This window comes from Dendropsophus ebraccatus, chromosome 4, assembly GCF_027789765.1.
Source record: "Dendropsophus ebraccatus isolate aDenEbr1 chromosome 4, aDenEbr1.pat, whole genome shotgun sequence".
Classification (NCBI taxonomy): Eukaryota; Metazoa; Chordata; class Amphibia; order Anura; family Hylidae; genus Dendropsophus; species Dendropsophus ebraccatus.
The window spans coordinates 95,434,641-95,452,020 of record NC_091457.1 but is presented as its reverse complement, the minus strand read 5'-3'; the positions used below and the strand labels follow the sequence as shown (position 1 = coordinate 95,452,020).

Below are 17,380 nucleotides of genomic sequence, written 5' to 3'. Positions count from 1 at the left end.
CTGGTTTCAGAGCAGTTATATGAAGGAGGTTCAGATTTATGCCACACATCTGAACAATATAAAGAGCACTAAGAACTAAGAATTGTGGAAATATTAGGCTATGATCACACATAGGGGGAGATTTATCAAACTGGTGTAAAGTAGAATTGTCCTTAGTTGCCCCTAGCAACTAATCAGATTCCACCTTTTATTCCTCACAGATTCTTCGAAAAATAAGAGGTGGAATCTGATCTGATCTGATCTGAGAAGGCAATTCTACTTTAAGCCAGTTTGATAAATCTCCCCCATAGTGTTTAATTATTGCGCAACTCTCTGTAAAACACTATTTTTGCTGCAATTTTGACAGAATTGCTGCAAAAATAGCACTAATTAAACATTGAACATAGCCTAAAGACTTGTCTATTCATATAAGTGCAGGCCAAATCATCCATAATAAAAATAATCTGCAACTTTGTGATGCCCTTTAAGGTCAGTGAAAATATACAGTATTTATAAGTATATTCAGAAGTTAAAAATAGGTAATTACCTAATACTTTTCACAGCTAAGGAAAATCATACATAAAATAAACAAATCCCTTTATAGAGAGAATAATGTAGTAGGCGTTCTCTCTGCGGTTCTCAAATGCAAATGGGGTGATATTCGAAAGCAAATGCTCTTGAAGCTCTCTGATTGTGTGTGTTCTTATGTGATTGCTGCCCTCTAGTGGACAAGTAGCTCCATGGCGGGCTGCCAGCACCCAGCCATGTGTTTGTCCAGATGCATGCAAAGTCTATAAATAGTTTGGAAAGTGACCAAGTCAACAGCAATGGTTGTGACCCTGTGAGAGCTGGATGTCAGGCTGGGATAAAAGCCCTTTAAAGGATAGGCTTGTAAAATGAGCACAGACAGAGTGTTACATGCACAGCTGCGCTAGAGACGGATTTTCACTCTCATCCTGTGAAACTAATGTGCAGCGTCTGCTGTCCTGTGCTCTATGCCAGGCTCGCATCTGGATTTAGACACCTTCATAATGAAGGGAATGGCCCTGGACAGCTGGCCATCAATCTATATAGATTTAAGGGAATGAAATATTACCCAGATGACAGTTTATTTGCCTTCTTTTGCCCACTGAGGTCTTCATCACTTCACTGTCTGCAATATAAAATCATAAAAGATGTTAAACTGCCTCCCCCCCATATAGAAGGCCATAACTATTATAATCTAGCCAACCATGTTAAAGAACGTACAATTAATTTGGAAAATCTTCAGACCCTTTAACCCTTGTTATGTTGTGGCCTCATGCTAAAATCAATTCTGCAATCCGTACCCCATAGACACAAACTGAAACAGAATTAGAAAATATATTAAAAACTTGCTTATCTTTTTGAGATATTTCTACATGATGATTAGAGTCACTTGTGGTAAATCCAATTAATTGGACAAGGAAAAAACTTCAAGAACATCAACCATCACTGCAGCATTCCACCAATCTGGGTTTTATGGCAGATGGCCAAAAGAAGCCTCTCCTCAATAGAAGACCCACGAAAGGCTGCTTAGTGAGTAAAAAGATTATCTGTCGGAAAAAAACGAAATTGAACTATTTGGCCTCAGATGTAAGTATCATGTCAGAAGGAAACCAGGTACTGCTTATCACCTGTGTCCTGCCCAATACCATCCCTACCAGTGGCATGTCAATTTAAGTCGCAAAGGTCGCAGCTGTTACGGCGCGCCCATAAGTCAGGGGGACTTAAAGGCCCAGACTGAATAAACAAGCCAACCATGGAAGTGGGGCCCATGAATCCCCCACAAAACTGTTCTGTCAGTGCCTGCCACTTTCCACAAGCCTACAGGAGGAAACAGATGCTGATTGGCCAGTTTTTATGGTAATTCTAGTCAATGTCACACGACCACAGAGCAACTTTAGAATTGCAGTCATTTGTCCGCCTTTATGTCACATTATCTGAGTATGACAAGCCATCAGTACCATGCGTCTGTGGTCACATGACCACAACATTAGAGTCATCAGCTTAAAGGACAACTCCAGTGAAAAGCTTTTTCCCAGTAATTGAAACACATTACAAAGTTATACTAGATTTGAATTTTCAGGAAAATACATAGTGCTTGAAAAGAGCGCCCCTTTAAGGGTAGCTTCACACGAACCGTATAGCAACAGATTTTCAGCAGATCTGACTTAATGAATGAACATAGCATTAAATCCGCACTGTAAAATCCGCTGCCGAACTGCAGCAGATCCGCAGCGGATTTTACAGTGTGGATTTAATGCTGTGTTCGGTGTTTTTAACTTTTTTTTTTACACATTTGAAGTCCCTTTGGGGGACTTTTACATACATTTGTTTGATTTCTTTACTGATCATTGCTATGCCACAGGCATAGCATTGATCAGTGTTGTCGGTGCTCTGCTTATTGAGCCTGCCTGTGCAGGCTCAGTGAGCAGATCGCTGGTCGGACCGCACGGAGGAAGGTAAGAGACCTCCGGCAGTCCGATACAGCGATCGGGACCCCCCGCAGTCACACTGCCGGGGTCCGGATCGGCAAGTGACAGGGGGCACCCCCTGTCACTTACACTTAAACGCCGCAGCGTTTAAGGAGTTAATGACACGCTGCAGTGCGATCGCTGCAACCTGTCATTAGCAGTGAGGAGCCGTATGCTCACTGCAGCCGGCCCCCACCTCCTATGAAGCGCGATCCGCTCCGGAGCACGCTTCATAGCAGGAGAAACACCCAAGACGTGCAAGAGCAACATGGGTCCTGTCCCTTTAAGAGCGAAATGGGCCCCTTCCCTTTAAGAGCGTCTTGGGTCCCGTCCCTTTAAAGGGGTTATCCAGCGCTACAAAAACATGGCCACTTTCCCCCTACTGTTGTCTTCAGATTGGGTGGGGTTTTAAAACTCAGTTCCATTGAAGTAAATGGAACTTAATTGCAAACTGCACCTGAACTGGAGACAACAGTAGGGGGAAAAGTGGCCATGTTTTTGTAGCGCTGGATAGCCCCTTTAAAAGTGACTTGGGTCCCGTCCCTTTAAAAGCAACTTGGGTCCCTTTTTAGAGTGACTTGGGTCCCGTCTCTTTAAGAGCGACTTGGGTCCCGTCCCATTAAGAGCTACATGGGTCCCGTTCCTTTAAAAGCGTCATGGGCCGAATCCCCTTAAGAACGACATGGGTCCTGCCCCTTTAAGAGGGACATGTGTCCCGTCCCTTTAAGAGCGACTTGGGTCCCTTTAAGAGCGACTTGGGTACCGGCTCTTTAAGAGGTAACAGGTAGCAGGTGACAGCACACTCTCACCCTGCAGCTCTCAGTGCATCCTCTTTCTCTTTCATCAGTTATACTAATTATTTATATCTGTCACCTACCCATTCACCCTATAATACGTCCCTAGTATCACCCACATTTTTTGTTTCTATAATAAGTCCTCAGTTGTTTGATTTATTACAACAATGAACGCACCACCTTTTCCTTATGCTATGCACAACACGTTATTACGTATATACAGCAGTGAATAGCTCTAAACTGTGATACACATTCAAGTAACGCATATTACGCAGTACGTCTGCGTAAGTTTTGTTTCCGAATAGCACAAAGAGCAAATAGCGTTAGAGCCCTTGCTCTCGCGAGACTCCACATGTGACCCGATGACGAAAATCCAAGATGGCGCCACATGTGGGTTCCGGTATGGAAGATTCATCGTAAGTTACTTCTTATCAATTTTTATAGTTATATACTTTGTTATGAACTTGGTGACACTTATTTTGTACTGTGTATAGACCAGAAGTGAGGCAAATGTGGCCCGAACCTCCTTCCTTGTATTTAAGGCATCGTTGTTCAGTATTTTTTTATGCTTGAAAAAGGCCCCTGTATTTATTTTAATAGGCCGAAACGCGTTGCAAATAAATCCCTATTTCTAATAGTGCAGGGCCCGTGGCTCCTAATTACGTGAGACACCCCGCCTGTACTGCCTGCTTCCACCTGCGCTTTCCATACAGAGGGGAATACACTGGCTGACTAGGCTCCCTCCTGGTCTCTTCTACATTGCATCCCCTCACTCAAGAGCTCAGCACTACACACAGGAGAGGCCCAGCCACCTACTTACAACCACAACCACCATCATCCTCTCCTCACCCTCTCACTGTCTTCCACACCCCGGCATGCTGCATTTCGGCTAAACACAGTAGCCTTTCTCAAGCTTGAGAAACGTTGCAAGGGTTTGAATAAAGCCACTGATTTTTTTCACTTTTTGTGCTGTCTCCTTCAGTCTTTTGAAAGAGAGACAGTGTTTATGTGCAGCAGTGTGGTATTGCACGGAGGAGCCGTTTTCTCGTTTAGCCTCACTACAGTGCTCTGCCTCTTTTCACTGACAGACAGGAGGCAGAGGCTAAAGGAGAAACTTGTTTCTCTGTTAAGTAAAATGCAGCTGCAGGCAGCCTTCACTTAGAAACCGTCCTTCCTTCCCAGTACTGTAGGGGTTTTTAATCAGCGTGGGGCTGGGGGGTGGCAACTCACTGCTCTGCCTAGGGGACCATTTTAAGGCAGCCCTGCTTATAAGAAGAGTGTCCTGTATCAACGTGAATGAACATCTGCATTTTCTATCCTGTGGGCACAGAGTGACTCGCGATTAGAGATTACAGGCCCACCTAGTGGGAGAGATAACCATTGGGGGTACCTCTTAGGAATCCTAACAGCTCGCAGTAGAGCCTTTGCACTGTGCTTAACTGCTGACTTGTACAGTACCTTACCTGGTTCCACAGCGGATTTCACAGTATGTGACCCTGCCCCTTTAACCCCCGGCTGCCCTCCGCCCGCAGACCCGGTCACTTGCCAGATAGTGAGGTGTGACTCCACTCCGGAGGTGGTTGGCCTGAGATACAGCCGGACCTTGGGGTGTTACTTTGTGACGCCAGTGCCGCATAGGCACACAGGTGTGATGGCACACCTGCTTTTACAAGGCCGGTTGTACCTTTTTCCCCTGTGGTCAGTGTCATGCCAGGCTGCTACGGGGTTCATTGGGTTAATGTGATCACGAATGGCCAGAGGATTGTAGTGACCCTCCTAGATTATCGGAACCGCCACCCACAGAAAGGGGAAGTGTCCCAAGGTTGTGTGGTATACTGTGTCAGTCGTAAGCGAAAGATCACAGAGTCTCTCTAACTTAAAAAGGCTTGTTTTACTAACGTGCTTGAGGCAAGGTTACACAATTAAGAGGTTTCTCTTGATAAAGAACTTGATATTACACTTGACAATATTTCCAGAAAAATACTTGACAATACAGCAACCAAATCTGTAGTAGGAATGCAGTGTAGGGTACAGTCGTGCCGACTGAGTAGTGTGCTGATTAATACAAAGAAGCAGAATGGCAGAGAGGAGGAGGTTGTGAGAGTCTCAACCCAAGTAGTACTGTGCTCTGCCGGGATGTGAGAGGATGAGGTACAATACTTGGAGGAAGAAGAAGAAGAAGAACACCTGTGCCCGTTTATTGACCTTCGATTAGTCTTTACACCACCTTATGCCCACTAGACTCGGCTGAACTTTCCTAGAGGGTGACACAGGCCCCAGACCTCATTACCTTGGATGAGCGGAATGCTGAGGGTTCCCTGCTGACACCCACGCTGAGAGATAGAGTTCATAGGCTTTGCGCAACTACCCACATCAGGTTCTAGCTAGGACTGACTTGGTAGGGGACCTGGCAGAGGGTCAGGGCCCAGATAGGACCACTGTAGGGAGCTATCTAGCTTGCATCCTTCCTCCACAACATCCAACACGAAAGACCCATGCACTTCCTCTACCCATGTGACTTCCTTCCTTAGCGTAACTAACGTGTGCTGTAAGTGGGTGAAAAGTGCAACAAAAGAAGTAAAGAGAGAGCGACATCTAGTGGCGAAACTTTAGTACTTTCATCACCACACAAGTACAATAAGCACAGACTTTTACATAGGGTGTATATAACAGCTACACCCGTGGTAGGACACCACACATTCGTTGGCTAACTGGTCAGTCATGGCTCCTCAGCTGCACAAATCCCAAGGAATAGGGGACATGTAAGTGATGGTTGCAAAGGGACAAACAGACTAGCAAAAGGTCATGCAGCTCTCCCCACTTAAGCTTTGTAAAAAAGCTTACATTAAATATTGGGTTGCCAAACCCAGCTAATAATGGAAAAATCACACAACTATTAGGAGAGAACTGGAGCCGTTGTTTCCACAGTGTTCAGATTGCATTCTGAATGCATACGTGGAAGCACAGCTTTGCACACTTCAGTTTTGTCTGAAGGCCCTATTACACGGAACAATTACCGTCAGTATTTGGCCAACATCGGCCACTACGGCTAATAATCATCTTAGGTAATAGAAGGCAACGATCAGAAGACATGAATGATGTTGGCTGATGATTGCTGTCGTTTGTCTTTCAACATGTTGAAAGACAAACGACTGTGATAGCAGCGATCTGCTGCCGTCAGAGCTGTGGAGTCGGTAAGCCGCAGCTCCGACTCCAACTCCGACTCCTGAATTTCATCAGACCGACTCCAACTCCGACTCCTGAATTTTATCAGGACAGACTCTGACTCCCGACTACGACTCCTGCTCCTTCATAAATGGCCAGTCATATAGCAGGGGAGTTATTAATCACACTTGCTCAGCGGCTTCTCCCTAATGTCCTACATTATCATCCTACATGATCTTTTCCTGCTGACAGTGTTCTATGTTTCTGACTAAATATTCACCATACTTAAAGAAACACTGCTAACAATGCCAGATCCCTGTGATATAGAGGTCAGCCATAGTGATATAGAGGTCACACAGTGATATAGAAGGTCACTGTGGGGGCACACAATAGCACGCGCGCGCGCGCACACACACACACACACACACACAGCCTGCTGCAACCATAGCATACAGACACACACACACAGCCTGCTGCAGCCATAGCGCGCACACACACACACAGCCTGCTGCAGCCATAGCACGCACACACAGCTTGCTGCAGCCATAGCACACATACACACAGCCTGATGCAGCCATAGCATACACACCCACACAACCTGCTACAGCCATAGCATACACACACACATAGCCTGCTGCAGCGATAGCACACATACACACAGCCTGCTGCAGCCATAGTGTGCACACACACACACACACACAGCCTGCTGCAGCCATAGCAAACACACAACCTGCTGCAGCCATAGCACACACACAGCCTACCAGGGCCGGGACAAAGGGTAGGCCAGGGTAGACGATGGCCTAGGGCGCCATCTAGTGGTAAATTAGAGGGGGCGCAATTGCAGTCTGATTTATTTTTTTTTTTACTACAGGCTACTGTATTCTGCCTCCTGGTGGCTGCCCCCGCGCGCTCACATACCACCAGCGCCCTCATATCCCCCTCACCTGCAGCAGCATCAGCTCTGAAGCTACTGCAGGCTCCAGCCCTGCGCTTCCAACAGCAACCCGCCGTGGATCTCATATGCCGACGGGAGGGCCGGCCTCCGGCTGCCCTCTGCAGCGACAACAGCCAAACCAGCCCCCTCACCTCACATGTCGCTGGGCGGACCAGGCTCTAGTCCCGTAACGGCAGTCATATCCGGTCCTCCTCCTGACTCCTATTCCGGATCAATGAGCTTCTCAGTACTGTCACATGATCTCTCCAGAGTAAAGTAGGTGAGGAGTGCAGCTGAGCAGTGAGGTAAGCTTAGCTGATTCATGATCAGGATGTGTCACAGGCAGGAGCACACAGACAGCATCCTGCAGCGGCTGGCAGTGATCCCTGGCTACAGCTTATTGCTGCTATTAGAGGTCACACACAGGCTGCAGGATGCCGGGCTCAGGAGTGTGCTGGATCCCCTCCCCCTCCCTCCTGCACCATGTGATTTCCTCCGTCTTCCTGGTGAGACTGGTGTGGCAGTCGGGACGATGGAGGAGAGGGCTGCAGAGTGAGGATCCCAGCCTGCTGCTGCCATGGACCAGGACTACTACTCCCAGCATGCTGCTAGATGGAGTAAGTATACTGTACACGTAGTGTGTGTATGAATGCTATGTGTATAAGGGATGAATGTAGTGTGTTACATGTCATGTGTATAGTGTGTGGACTGGATGATTTGTATCTGTATAATGTGTTTTCATGGATGTGTTAGTGTGTGTGTGTGTGTGTGTGTATATATATATATATATATATATATATATAGTATGTGTATTAGCACTGCTGAGACTCCACTGTCCAGCAGAAGTGTAGAGGTGAATAGACTGTATATAGGAGCTGCAGCCATTCTCTGGCCTCATCAGTCCTATGTAATTTCTGCCGGTGACCACTGAGGCCGATGATTGGCTGCAGCTCCTATGTATAGTGTAACTGAGGCCGCTGATTGGCTGCAGCTCCTATGTATAGTGTATGATTATGTCACTATTGGGTAGTATTGAGTCCTTAGGTGGCCACTGTATGGCAGTAATCTTGGTCTATATACAGTGTATATAGAGTCATTATGCGGCGGTCACTCTATGGCAGAAATATTGGTCTGTATATAATGTGTGTAGTGTCATTATGCAGTGGTCACTCTATGGCGGTAATATTGGTCAGTATATAGTGTATATAGAGTCATTACCGCTATAGAGTGACCGCCATATAAAGACTCTATATATACACTATATACAGACCAATATTATAGCCCTGGAGTGACTGCCTTATAATATATGTTTGTATATAGTGTATATAAAGTTATTATGTGGTGGTCATTCTATGGCAGTAATATTGGTCTGTTTATAGTGTATATAGTCATTATGTGGTGGTTAGTCTATGGCAGTAATATTGGTCTGTATATAGTGTATATAGAGTCATTATGCAGTGGTCAGTCTAAGGCAGTAATATTAGTCTGTACATAGTATCATTATGCGGTGATCAATCTATTGCGGTAATATTGGTCTGTATATAGTGTATAAATAGAGTCATTATATGGTGGTCAGTCTATGGCGGTAATATTGGTCTGTATATAGTGTATATATAGAGTCATTATGTGGCGGTCATGGTGTGATGCTAATATTGGCCTGTATATAATGTCATTATGCTGTGGTCACTCTGTGGCAGTAATATTGGCCTATACATAGTGTTTTCTTCAATATCAGTATGGAGGTAATATTTGGTTCCGATATATTGATTTTTTTATTTTTTTTAAACAATGCATATAAATAGTTTTTGTGTTAACACTAGCAGCGGTCCCGGCGTAATGGCCCCCACATACAGTATAGCCTTCTGGCTGCCCCCGCATGGTGTACAGTCTCCCCACCCCACATAGTATAGCCCCCAGAGTGTATAGCCCCAGGCTATACACTGTGGGGGCTATACTATGTGGGGGAGGGGTTGAAGACTACACACTAAGGGCCCTATTACACCAACAGATTATCTGACTGATTTTTTTTTTTTAGCCAAAGCCAGGAATGGACTAAAAACAGGGAACAGGTATTAAAGGAAAGACTGAGATCTCGCCTCTTTTCACATCCATTCCTGGCTTTGGCTTAAAAAAATCTGTCAGATAATCTGTTGGTGTTGGTGTAGTATGTGGGGGCAGTCAGGAAGTTACACTGTGGAGGCTATAGTGATGCACGATGCACCGAAATATCGATACTACTATTGATATTCGGGCAAGAAACCGGTTCGGTAACAGGATTTCCTTCCTTCCTAATAGTGCAGCTTAACATAAAGTATAGCACAGAGAACACGGCTGGCGGCTAGCTGAGCTTCAGTCATGTTCTCTGTCCTGCCCCAGCCCCCTAGTGTCACCTCCTCGGCCCTGCACACTGTCCGCTCCCAGCAGCGCCAAATTCAAATAGCCGGCACACAGCGATCGCTTGTGCCGGCTATTTTACAGTGTAGATGCCGCTGTCACACCTGAGCCGCTCCATATGCAGCAGGGGTCTGTTACATATGGGGCCGCCCCCCACTGCTAAAGACTGCAGCCTGTGATATTATAGACGGCAGTAATCTAACCATCCCCCTGCCGATGCAGTCGGTCCCCCGGGAGCCGCCCATGCACTCTGCCAGTCCTGCCCCCCATCCTTTCACCCCCGGGAGCCGCCCATGCACCTTGCGGCCCTCTCACCGGCCAGTTCCCTCCCAGCCTACCTTCTTGTGCCTTACACTTCCCAGCCTACCTTCTTGTGCACAAGAAGGTATGCTGGGAGTTATAGTTTTGCAGCAAAAGCCTTCCAACTACAACTCCCAGCATACCTATTTGTGCACTACAACTCCAGCATACCTTCTTGTGCCTTACACCTCCCAGCATACCTGCACAAGAAAGTATGCTGGGAGTTGTGTCGGGAGGTTGCTGCTGCACAACTACAACTCTCAGCATACTTTCTTGTAGACAATTAGGTATGCTGGATGTTGTAGTGCACAAGAAGGTATGTTGAGAGCTGTAGTGCGCTGTATTTTAGGCGCTTTTGCGCTTTTTTTAACCTTTAAGTATCGAAATGGTATTTTAACAAAAAAAAAATTTTAATTTTTTTTTTTTTTTTTTTTTTGGGGGGGGGGGGGGGGGGGGGACCATATGGCTTCTCTGCACCAAAACTCCTTGTCCCGGCCCTGCAGCCTACTACTGCAGCCATAGCACACACACACAGCCTGCTGCAGACATAGCACACACATACACACAGCTGCAGCTGCAGGATATCTTCATATTACACTGCTGCTCATATACAATCATCCAGCATCCAGGAAGAGAACAGCACAGATCTCCCCCCACACAATGGACTCTTCCAGCTCAGAAACAAACTGCCAAATAGTGACCGACAACTTTTCCATGACCCCCCTTATGTAATAGGGCCAGTGTCCTATTACTGATATATTCCCTGACCCCCCCTTATCTAATAGGGCCAGTGTCCAATTAGAATGTTGCTCATAATGTATATTCATGAGCAAAACTTGTAAAATTCATATAAAAATTCAATTCTACATTTTTGAAAGATTTTTTTTAAAGCTGGAGTCGGAGTCGGTACATTTTTTTCCGACTCCAACTCCAACCAAAACTAGCTTAGACTCCGACTCCAGCCAAAACTAGCTCCAACTCCATGACTCCGACTCCAACCCCACAGCTCTGGCTGCTGTCGCTCCATGGAATAGGATCGGTGGCAACAGAACACCGCTATCCTCTATGGGCGAACGATCTAGCGATCACCTAGGCAGCCCCCCCCCCCCGCATCTCCCCGCAGCCCCTCCTGTACTCACCTGCTCACTGCTGCCACATGTAATAGCTGTGGTAGCGAGTGGGAACAAGGAGCAAACGAGTGACGACATTGCTTGTTTGCTCCTCTATGTTGCCCTGTGTAATAAGAGCTTTACTTTTGCTGCAGTTTTGCTTATGGTGCGTTTACACGAAACGATAATTGGCCCGATCGTATGAGTAACGTTTTTTTTTTTCATAACGATCAGCGTTTAGACGGTACGATATATCATACGGAAAAATCGTTTTGCGATCGCGCGGCCGACCCCCCGCTCGCAGCCCGGCCCCCCGCTCATCCGCAGCCCCCAGCGCCGGCTCGATCGGCACCCCCGCCGCTCTGATCGCCACCCCGCCGCTCTGATCGCCACCTGCGGCCGCCGCTCCGATCGTCACGCCACCGCCGCTCCGATCGCCCCCGCCGGCCCGCGGTCATACGTTACCTGCTCCGCGCAGCAGGTCTTCAGACGGGATGCACTGATTGGCTGAAGAGGGGAGCCGGGAATTTCAAACGGGTCCTCTTCAGCCAATCAGTGCTGCCTTGCACTGATTGGCTGAAGAGGGGAGCCGGGAATATAAAGCGGCTCCCCTTCAGCCAATCAGTGCTGAAGAGGAGCACTGATTGGCTGAAGAGGAGCCGTTTGAAATTCCCGGCTCCCCTCTGCAGCCAATCAGTGCACTGAAGAGCGGAGTCGGGGATGTCTGAAGACCTGCTGCGCGGAGCAGGTAACGTATGACCGTGGGCCGGCGGGGCGATCGGAGCGGCGGCGGCAACGACGGCGGGGGGGGGGTGTCGACTGGAGCGGCAGCAGGGGGGGCGACCGGAGCGGCAGCGGCGATGAGAGCGGCGGGGGTGCTGCGGATGAGCGGGGGGCCGGGCTGCGAGCAGGGTCCCGGGCGGGGCTGCGGGTGGCCGAACTATCGTTCCGTGTAACGACTATTTACACGGAACAATCGGCGAATTTTTTGCGAACGACGATTGATGACATGTTGAAAGATCGTTGGTTGTTTGATCGGTCGCTGCGTTTACACGTACGATTATCGTTCGAATTCGATCGTTATCGCGAAAATTTGCACGATAATCGTTACGTGTAAACGCACCATTAGGTTTTGTGATGCAGCTTTGAAGGCAAAACCAGGTGTAAAACATAATAAATTAAGATAATTTACAGAACAGGTGCTAGTTCTCGTTTTATAATTCAATCCTGGTGTGAACAGTAGAAGTAGCATCTGTCCTTTATATTATCTCAATTAATATGATCTGCAGCTGGTTTTGGCTTTGGGCTGTGTTCCCACATATACATTAAGAACATGGTGGAAACCCTTGCCCCATTTCTCCCCATTAGCCGATATTGCCCATAATCTGAATGATCACATAATTCAGAATACTGACTATTCACAGGTATGGTGTGAAGAACAATGGCTGAAGCATACAGACAACACGACTGGAAAGTTTGTAAGAACATTTAATAGTGTGAAAATAACGTATGTCTGTAAAATCATGTAAGACCTCTTTCATATTTTTCTATTATTTTTTATATAAAGGGGTACTCCGGAGAAAAAAATATTTTCTAATCAACTGGTGTCAGAAAGTTTTGTAAATTGTAGAAAAAGAAGTAGAATGATCCAGCAACCATTTGGTTAAAAGCTTGAGCTTTATTTAGGGAAATCCATAAAAAACAGACAATGTTGTCTCACAAAGGTTTTCTTAACGTGTTTCAGCCACGTGGAGCCCTAATCTCAGCAGTGATCTGTGCTGTGATCAAGGGCGCATGCAGCCGAAAAGCGTCCAGAAAACCTTTGTGAGACGACATCGTCTGTCTGTATTTCACTAAATAAAGCTCAAGCTTTTAATCGAATGGTTGCTGGATCATCCTACTTCTTTTTCTGCATACATGATCCCTGACCTGTCTCCAGGTGGCTGTCCTTTGCAATACCTGACTGGACACACAAACTCCAGGTATCTCATTCTGAATAACATTCATGATTATGGTGATAGCAGCACACCACTTTGTGTGAGATTTGTGAATTACTTCTATTAAAAAATCTCAAGCACTTATAAGATGTTGTATGCCCTGCAGGAAGTGGTGTTTCCTTTCCAGTCTGACACAGTGCTTTCTGCTGCCACCTCTGTCCATGAAAGGAACTGTCCAAAGCAGTAGAGGGTTTTCTATGGGTATGTGCTACTGCTCTGGGTGGTTCCTGTCACGGACAGAGGTGGCAGCAGAGAGCACTGTATCAGACCGGTAACAATACATCACTTTCTGCAGGACATACAGCAGCTGATAAATACTGGAAGAGAATCATGATTGGCTTCAGGGCGATCAACTAAAACACAGCGGAGACACCATCACATGTTTCTCAACGTCAGTGAATCTAGGAACATTGATTTCCCAGGGGGCAATGCTCCTAGATTCACTGACACTGAGAAACACATGAAGGTCAACCATCCTTCTGTTGAATGCACTTACTAGGCTTTGCTCCCACTAGCCAGAATCCTATTCCACACTAATGGATACCTTGCTGAGGTATTTTGCAGGTCCTGTCATTTCTGACTGTGGCTTGTTGAAATGTGGTTTCCTTGGGCACAGGTTCAAATGGATACACAGTAATAAATGGCAGCCAGGTGCAGTCTACAAAGGGTTAACTCAGCAGGCTGATGTGGTAACAGAGGTCTGGCAGTCTCACTTGTGTCCTGAGGGTTTGACCATATTGTGAAAACCCTCTGGACACAAGTGAGACTGCCAGACCTCTGCTACCACATCAGCCTGCTGAGGTAACCCTTCGTAGACTGCACCTGGCTGCCATCTATTACTGTGTCTCCATTTGGACCTGTGCCCAAGGACACCCCTAGGCGGAGTGGAGGTGTTTTAAAAAAATAAAAAAATAAAGTCAGGATGACTGGAGTAAGAGGTAGTTTAGAAGCTAGCTCCCACTGTGTATGAAGAAGGTGGAGAACTTTTTAAGGTTTTCCATACTTCTTCAGCACACATTTAACATACTTAAACTCAGGCCGAAAGTTAAAAATTCTGGGCAGGCAAGGGTTGGGAAGGACATAATAAAATGTTATACTTACCCAACCCCTATGTCCCGGCATAACATACAACATAGTTAATAAGGTTCAAAAAATACAATTAGGTTCAACCTACAATATAACCCTACTGTGCTGATCCAGAGGAAGGCAAAGGCATGAAGCAGGTGGCAATTGCCCCATCCCAGGGAGAAAAATTCCTTCCCGATTCCAATATGGCAATCAGAATAATCCCTGGATCAACGTCCTATCACATAAAATCTAGTGCCCATAACTTGTTATATTATATTTTTCAAGAAAAGCATCCAGGCCTCCCTTGAATTGTGTCCCTGTCTGTGCTAATGGTGAAACCTTCTTTCATTTAGACACGGAGGATGCCCCCTTGTCATGGTTACAGGCATAGGTGTAAAAAGATCACTAGAAAGATCCCTGTACTGTCCATTCATATAGTTGTGCATTTGTGCATTGTGCATTGTGATCTCCCCTAAGATGTCTTTTTTCTAAACTAAATAGTAGCCCCAAGCTTGATACGTCTTGGTACTGTAGCCCACCCATTCCCTTAGTGATCTAGGTCGTCCCCCTCTGCACCGGCTCCATTTCAGTCATGTCCTTCTTATATACTGGTGCCCAAAACTGTACACAGTATTCCATGTGTGGTGTGACCAGTGATTTATAAAGAGGCAAAGCTATGTTCTAATCTGTAGCACCAATGCCTCTTTTGATGCATCCCATGATTTTATTAGCCTTGGCAGCTGCTGCCTGGCACTGATCACTAAAGTTGAGTTTGCTGTCAACCAATACCCCCAGGTCCTTTTCAGAAGCAGTTTTACCCAGTGTGTTATTATTTAGCACATAATTATACTCATTGGGATAGATTTATCAAACATGGTGTAAAGTGAAACTGGCTCAGTTGCCCCTAGCAACCAGATTCCACCTTTCATTCCTCACAGACTTGTTGGAAAAGGAAAGGTGGAATCTGATTGGTTGCTAGGGGCAACTGAGCCAGTTTCACTTTACACCATGTTTTATAAATCTCCCCCATTATTTCCATGGCCCAAGGGCAATACCTTACATTTATCCACATTAAGCACATTTATTTGCCCAAGCCTCCAGCTTCTCCGAATCCCTCTGTAATATTATATTATCCTGCTCTTTACCCAGTTAAGAGTGATCTGAAAAAATGAAGATTCTACTCTGTAGCCCCTCTACAAGGTCATTAATAAACATCAAAAAGAAGCAGAATCAAAACTGACCCCTGTGGTACTCCACTTGTAACCGTGACCCAATATGTATGGTCCATCAATGACCACCTTCTGTTTCAACAGATACAACAAAACACATTTAGGCTATGTTCACAAATGACCGAAATGATGGACGTTTTTATTGGACGGCCGTCATTTAATTGCAAATAATGGACGTTATTTTATAATATAGGCCGTTATTAAATGTATAGGCCTATATAGGTTATTAATGTATAGGCCTTTAAATGATGGCTGTCCAATAAAAACAGGGAGAAAAAAAAGTTTTCATAGACAATTCTACTGCACGTTCGAGAATGTCTTGTTTGTCTTGTCTTGTTTGAATGTCTTGTTTATATAAAATGCAGCATTGAAGATGCCACAAGAAAAAAGCCAGCCCGTGTGTTTATCACCATCCCGCAACCCGCTTAGATAGGCTTACCCTGTTTGACTGACAGCATTTACAAGTTCAATAATTATGATCCGTGCACAGACTTCAGAACTCCCTGCATCATCATTCATGAGGATGCCATGAGTTCCGATACTGTTTGAGGCTGGGTTTACACTACGTATATTTCAGTCAGTATTGTGGTCCTCATATTGCAACCAAAACCAGGAGTGGATTAAAAACACAGAAAGGCTCTGTTCACACAATGTTGAAATTGAGTGGATGGCCGCCATATAACAGTAAATGGCGGCCAGGCCTGCTTCTGCCATGAGGAGGAATGAGCCTTCCACCTCAGGCGGCAGATTTTGAGGTCCGGCAGGGGGCGGCATTATGTCCCCCCTGCTGTCATTTTTGTTAAGTATCACTTAACAAAAATGACAGCGGCCGCTCACCTGTCCCGTCGCCCGCGCTCCACATCCCGTCAGGTCCCGCGATGTCACCCTGCAGCTGTCACGGACCTCCAGGCTGTGGTGAGTGCACGGGGTCGGTGGGGGACGCGCTGGGGTGATCGGGTCGCGCAGGGCCGCCCCGCGTGACCCGATCACCCCACTCACTCACCACAGCCTGGAGGTCCGTGACAGCTGCAGGGTGACGTCGCGGGACCTGACGGGATGTGGAGACAGCGGAGAGCGCGGCCCGGCTGCAGCATGGGACAGGTGAGCAGCTGGCTGCGGGGGGGGGGGGGAAGGGGGCGGGGGTCGCATGCTGGCCATTACTCGGGGCGGCCGCCTGAGGTTTGCCTCAGGCGGCAGAAACCCTGGAATCGGCCCTGATGGCGGCCATCCACTCAATTTCAACATTGTGTGAACAGATCCTTTCTGTGTTTTTAATCCACTCCTGGTTTTGGTTGCAATATGAGGACCACAATACTGACTGAACTATACGTAGTGTGAACCCAGCCTCAATCTTCGCTACTGTACTGACACAGCATCACCAGACCTCCTAGTGGCTGCAGTCACTATTAACTGTGTCATTTAGGGTGTCACTGTGTCAACTGCCTCCAATAAAGAAAATATAGAAAACACTATGAGCACATCCACTAATGCTGTCTGACCCTCAATCACTGGCACATTTTGGCGGGGAAACTACACCCCTGTCTACCTCCTATGTACGAATATATAACTAGTATAATAATACCTCTTATGTACAAGAAAATACCTATTTGATGCAGATTTCTTGCAAAATTTTAACTGATTTAAAGCTGTTTAATGGGACTATGGTGCTGCAGTGTTTGCATCTGCTGCAGGACGATTTGTATTTCTGGACACCATACTATTTATTTTGCAACATTGTCCCCTTTAACGCAGCTTCTTCAAGGAGCTGGTTTGGGTGCACAGAGCCGGACCTCCACCAACCTAATATAGATGCCATGAATAAGAAGAGTTTTCCAGCGAAATGTTTTGTTTGTTTTTTTCTCTTTTAAATCAATCAAGTGTCAGAAAGTTCCACAGAATTGTAAATTATTTTTATT

General features: G+C 46.3%; 1 protein-coding gene across 1 annotated transcript in view; it reads left to right on the top strand.

Moving 5' to 3' along the window:
* The first annotated feature begins 7,900 nt into the window (after positions 1–7,900).
* Positions 7,901–17,380, top strand: part of CIBAR2 (CBY1 interacting BAR domain containing 2) — a 28,518-nt gene continuing 19,038 nt past the window's right edge. The window contains exon 1 of the mRNA XM_069966312.1: positions 7,901–7,984. The gene's annotated coding sequence lies outside the window, so the exon portion shown is untranslated. The remainder of the gene's footprint in view (positions 7,985–17,380) is intronic.